Raw genomic sequence first — 6221 nt, forward strand, 5'->3', positions numbered from 1 at the left:
AAGAAAAATGAGAAAAAAATATATACAGTAATCCCTCACCATATTGCGGTTCACCTATCGCGGTTCACCTATCGCGGTTCACCTATCGCGGTTCACCTATCGTGGTTTATTATTTAAGCTTACGTCGATTCCTCCGTGGTGTTGTTTTGCATTTCTAATAAAAATAAATATATACAAATTATAAAAATAATAATAAAAATTATACAGTAGAGTACTGTTCCTAGTTCGCAGATTTTCACACATCGCGGGGTTGTTTTTGGAATGTAACACCCGCGATAGTAGAGGGATTATTGTACTAATAAAAGACAAAGACTATTTTTCAAATTTCGAAATTTTATTTTTAACTTTTGGAAAATTTTTACTTCTTGTTTGTTTTTTTTCTTCGATGTCACTTACTTTCAGATGTTTTGTAAGGTGGGTTATTTCGTAATACTGAGCATCAGGTGTTTTCTATAGATGAGCATTTAAGATCACTGAGTCTTGTATGTCTGTATGTCTATTTGCATAAAAATATGCATGTTTGTGTGTGTGTGTGTGTGTGTGTATGCAAGCGTGTGTATGTGTGTGTGCGTGTGTGTGAGTGTGTACGTTTGTGTGTGTGTGCGTGCGTGTGTGCTTATGCGTGTGTGTATGCTTGTGTGTGTTTGTGTGCGTGTGTGTGCGTGTGTACAGTCATGTGTGTGTGTGTGTTTATGTGTGTATGTGTGTGTGTGTGTGCGTGCGTGTGTGTTTGTGTGTGCTTGTCTGGACGTGTGTGCACGTGTATGGGTGTGTGTATGTGCGTGTGTGAATGTGTGTATGCCTGTGTGTGTGTGTGTATGTGCGTACGTGCGTGTGTATGTGTGTTTGTGCGTGTGTATGTGTGTTTGTGCGTATTTATGTGTGCGTGTTATTTCTTTACTACCCACAAGGGGCTACACACAGAGGGGACAAACAAGGACAGACAAACGGATTAAGTCGATTATATCGACTCCAGTGCGTAACTGGTACTTTATTTAATCGACCCCGAAAGGATGAAAGGCAAAGTCGACCTCGGCGGAATTTGAACTCGGAACGTAGCGGCAGACGAAATACGGCTAAGCGTTTCGCCCGGCGCGTGTGTCTGTCTACACATGCTTATGTGTGTATCTAGACAACCTGACGAAGCAATAACCGATAAAACTCTGAAGTCACAGTGAAACTTTTCCTTGTAAAGACACTGAGTGCTCGTTCCATTACTGTTTGACTGTTTGAACTGATAACTATGCATATAGACAAGTGAGTGTCTCTGTTTGCGTGAACGTGGATTAGCAAAAATTTAGCGACTCCGGTAAAAATTACGCTGTGATATTCCTAATATACAAAATTCTCTTGTAATAATTACGGGGAGAAATTTATCTATTTGAAGTATTTCTTTACTTAACTCAAGTTTATTTTCAATGGAGTTAATTCTAATTTTATTGAAATTGTCTCCCTTTGTTTTTGTCGGCCGCCAACAAATGCCAAAAAGTTTTTTGAAGGCAGTGACTCAATATTCGATGCATTCAAGAGAAACTACGATGGAGAAGAAACAGACGAACTAGATGTCGTTTTTATCTAAGACACCCACAACAAATGAACTAACCCATAGGTTTACTATCCAATCGTCTATAAATTGTGCCTTCTTATTCCTAATCACGTTATAAGGAAGCTGTTAAAACAGTTGTTCTGAACTGGGAGCCATGTGGCCCTTTTACGGTCCTTGGGGATTCACAATAGGATTTTAAGAGCCCCTGAAAAAATTTTGTTTCAGATGTATGTATTGGTATGTATTGCAAGACACAGCTAGGTTTCTATCGCTAACATTTTACATAGTTCAACCTATACATGTTGATATGTAAAATACAAAATAGGGACTTCGAAAGAAGTTTCTGTAAAACTAGTTTTTAAACATCGAATAGCTATGGGAGTCCAACAGAGTAAAACAGAAATCAAAGGGGTCTCCAGATAAAAAATGGTTGAGGACCCCGATGTTAAACTCGTCTGGTACAGTCCAGAGAGGTGAGGCTAGTTCCTTTGTTACAGGTACCCAATTCGTCAATTTCTGCCACCTAGTAACTTCCCACATAGATGTCAAAAAGTCAGTGGAGCTAGAAGATATCATAGCAAAGTAAAATCCATTTTCTGTCGTCTGCAACAACCCTAGAGACAATGTCGCTGATGGTAGGGAATATTTTCCCGATTTTCATGAAAGTTGTATTTAGATATAGATAGGAAGAAACAGCTGTAAGCTAATGAAGTTGATTAAGTTAATCTTTTCCTCTTGTCGTTTAGTTAATTATACATGTGTGTGTGTGTGTGTGTGTATCTGTATGCATATACATACATTCGCGCACACACACACACACACACACACACACACACACGATATATACATGCATATATGCATGATTCGGGTTACAAACTGAGGAAAAGAATTTCGCTGAGGTCGACTTTACTTTTCATCACTTTGGGATCGATAAATAAGTAGCAGTTGAACCCTGGAGTCAATGTTAATCGATCTAACCCTTCCACAAAAGTGCTAGCCTTGTGCCAATATTATAATCACCCTACATGTCACTTCTTTAGACAAGCAGAAATTGTAGTGGGAAATCCTGAGAAATAATGTAGTTGCAAGATTACAGTTAGGTGCATAGTGATGTTCTCCAGTCAACTGTAGCTCACTTTGACGTTGTTACCGTTAGAGAAGTCGTAATGAAGATCCTTTACACCAACAGGTGAAACTCAGAGTAGCAAGAAGCTGATATATGCCATTTCATATCTTTATATATCACTACGTAATGGATACGTGGGATTCAATATTCTAAAATAGAGCTAAAATAATGGTATACAGATGTATATATACATCGAATGTATGGATATTTCCGTGTGTACCTGTTTAATAAGTTGTAGTTATACGTACCAGAACCTCGTGTTATTTACCTACGCAACTTTGTTGGGGGCTTGAAATTAGCAGCACACAATAACACACACACACACACCGACACACACACACACATACACACTCGCACACACCGGTAAACGATTGCGCATGTAGGATGGGTTGGTCCTGTCATTACGCAGTCTATATGTATAACAGCGTTGTAAATAAACACACGCTGATGACGTCACGGGCAGAAGCAAATACGACCGCGAAAGCAGAATTTGATTCTGCTACAAAACAAATACGCCTGTGGTGACACACACACACACACACACACACACACACACACACACACACACACACACACACACACACACACACATATATATATATATATATATATATATATATATATATATATATATATATATATATACATCTACATATATACATGTGCCCCCCATGTGCACAAAACATATGCGAAGTTTTCTATTGCCCTGTCGCAGTTTAACTTACGGTAAATATTGCATAACTGTCACAGGAAGAGATGTCAGAGGTGGCGATTTATAAGCACCGATTAATCCTGTTCGTTCTGGGCAGAGATCATAGAAATGCATCGCTCGTGCACGTATATTTATGGTTCTGTGGCTTTACAATACAATGTTGGCAACAACAGGGATTGTATCAGTTGAATGCTTCTATGAAACGCAACCACTGGCGAAATCAACAAAGGGCATTCACAGGCAGCAATATGCGGTTCATGTTCGGGTCAAAGGTTGAGGCCGAAATAGTGCGAACATAAAGCGGTTGTGTCACGCCTCTACCGCTGGGACTTACCGTAGCATGATATACAAGCACACATACATACATACATACATACCCACATATTGTGCCTGTGTGAAAGCCTTTTGTTGATTTCGCCACGAAGACGTGTTCTTGTTTGTCTCCTGTCCAAGCTTGATTGACGCGTTCGCCACCACAACCACGTTTAGGCTTAGCAGCCATTCCTGTTTCTTTTCACTGTCCTGTTTGTGTTAGCTATTTTGACTCTGCGCAAAATCCCAAATTTTATTTAATTTACTTTGCGGGAGCAACTGTTTTTCCGAAAGCGTATATTGTTGTTAAATGCTCGAAATACGAAACTAGAAAAAACAACCAACAACTGATGAAGGGTCGTACTTTATGATGTTTGTTTTGTTCTATTGTGCCGAACCGCTAAGTAATGAGAATGGAAAAAAGCCAACGCATATTGTGGCGGGAGGACAAGCATAAAAGAGACAAAGACACACATATACATACACGTACACACACACACACACACACACGCACACACACACACACACACACACACACACATAAATATATATACAGGACGGGTTTCCGCTTAATTTTCATCTACCAAACTTACTCACAAAGCATTAGTCAACCCGAGGCTATAGTAGAAAATATCTGCCCAAGCTGTAGCGCAGTCGAACTAAACCAGGGCGTTGTAAAGCGAGCTTCTTAACCACCCAGATTTTCCTGTCCCTCTATATCAGAGGTTCTCAAATGTTTGGTCCACCGAGCCCCTCATGGCCCCATAATACGCTCAGCGCTCCCACCCCTATTTTTATGTATAAATAAATATTTTATATTTTACTAATTTATATATATATATATATATATATATATACAACGAATCATCTGAGATTTAATATATTACATAATTTGTATACAATACTATAATAATATTATAATAGATTCATAGCGTCTCACAATTCACTGCCTTCCTCCCAACGCCCCCTTTTTCTCTATCACCCCACCTGAGCCGGCTCAACGCCCACCGGGGATGCGGTAGCGCCCACTTTCAGAAGCTATGATCTATATAAATACTTTGGTGGGGGGATGAAATGATGAAATAGGTTTGAACATTTTCAGTTGCCTTCATTTGATTGTCTTTTTGTTGTTGTTGTTGTTGTTGTTGTTGTGCTTCTTAATTCTTAATAGTTCGTTCAAAACTTCTATCAAAACCGCCAATACCATTACTTTAGAAAGAAATATTCTTCTGTACCGGCAAATGACATAACTGAAATAAATAAATAAATAAATAAATAAATAAATAGCAACAGCCATAGCAAGAGCAATTATAATAATAATAATAATAATAATAATAATAATAATAATAATAATAATAATAATAATAATAATAATACCAAAAACTGAGCAAGTATAAAGATCTTGAAAGAGAAATTGGCAAAATGTCGTACCTGAAGACGAAAACAATAACCATTGTCATAGGTGCCCTGGGAATGATAGCAAAGGGGGGGGGGTGATTACTACCTAGCTCAGATACCAGGAAACCCCAAAATGGCAGAAATTAAAAAAATAGTGCTCATGGGAACTGCCCATATCCCATTAAAGGGGAAGAAGAGAAGAAGATTGAAGAGGAAGTAGAAGGATGATGATGATGATGATGATGATGATGATGGAGGGAGAGGGAGGAGGAGGAGGAGAGGAGAAGAAGAAGAAGAAGAAGAAGAAGAAGAAGAAGAAGAAGAAGAAGAAGAAGAAGAAGAAGAAGAAGAAGAAGAAGAAGAAGAATTGGTTGAAGCATGGAACTAGATTTAGGGTGAAATGCAAGCTAATCCAAAGGCACAGTCTTCGTGGCTAAGCTCTCACCCAGAATTTTCAAATCTCAGATCAATTCAATGTTGAAGAATTTTTACGATGTTTTAGAATGAAATTGTATCAGACTTTTCTGCTTACAACAACAGCAACAACAACAACAGCAGCTAATTTCAACTAGAAATAACCGATGTCTATCGAAAGCATCATGGAGAGCCGCCACGGATGATGACGATAATGAACGATGCTGGTGAAGATGATAGCGATCATGATGACTGTGATGATGATGCTGATGATGATGATTACGACGACGACGATGGTGATGACAAAGATGATGAAGATGATGATGATGATGATGATGATGATTACGACGACGACGACGACGACGATGGTGATGACAAAGATGATTATGATGATGAGGATGATGATGATGATGATTATGATGATGATGATGATGATGATGATGATGATGATGATGGCGACAACGGTGGTGGTGGTGGTGATGGTAGTGATAATGAGGATGTGATAATTAGGATAAGAAAAATTAATCTCCCCCCCTCCCCACCATCCCACACCAAAGAACGTCTCAATGCAATACAAATCAAAGCCATAGAAAAGAAAATAATGTTGGCAGATTTTAAGAAAATTTATGTAGACAGACACATTGATAGACACTAAACACGTTTTTTTTTTCGCCATTTTCTCTCTATTTCCTCTTTTTCCTTTGTGTGGATGA

General features: G+C 38.6%; 1 long non-coding RNA gene across 1 annotated transcript in view; it reads right to left on the minus strand.

Annotated features, from left to right (window-relative positions):
- Positions 1-315: 315 nt before the first annotated feature.
- Positions 316-6221, minus strand: part of LOC149133400 (uncharacterized) — a 68732-nt gene continuing 62826 nt past the window's right edge. Inside the window, exon 2 of the long non-coding RNA XR_016243722.1 lies at positions 316-4946. This is a non-coding gene — a long non-coding RNA (uncharacterized LOC149133400). The remainder of the gene's footprint in view (positions 4947-6221) is intronic.

This window comes from Octopus bimaculoides, chromosome 11 (assembly GCF_046866305.1).
Source record: "Octopus bimaculoides isolate indiv1 chromosome 11, ASM4686630v1, whole genome shotgun sequence".
In the NCBI taxonomy this organism is placed as follows: Eukaryota; Metazoa; Mollusca; class Cephalopoda; order Octopoda; family Octopodidae; genus Octopus; species Octopus bimaculoides.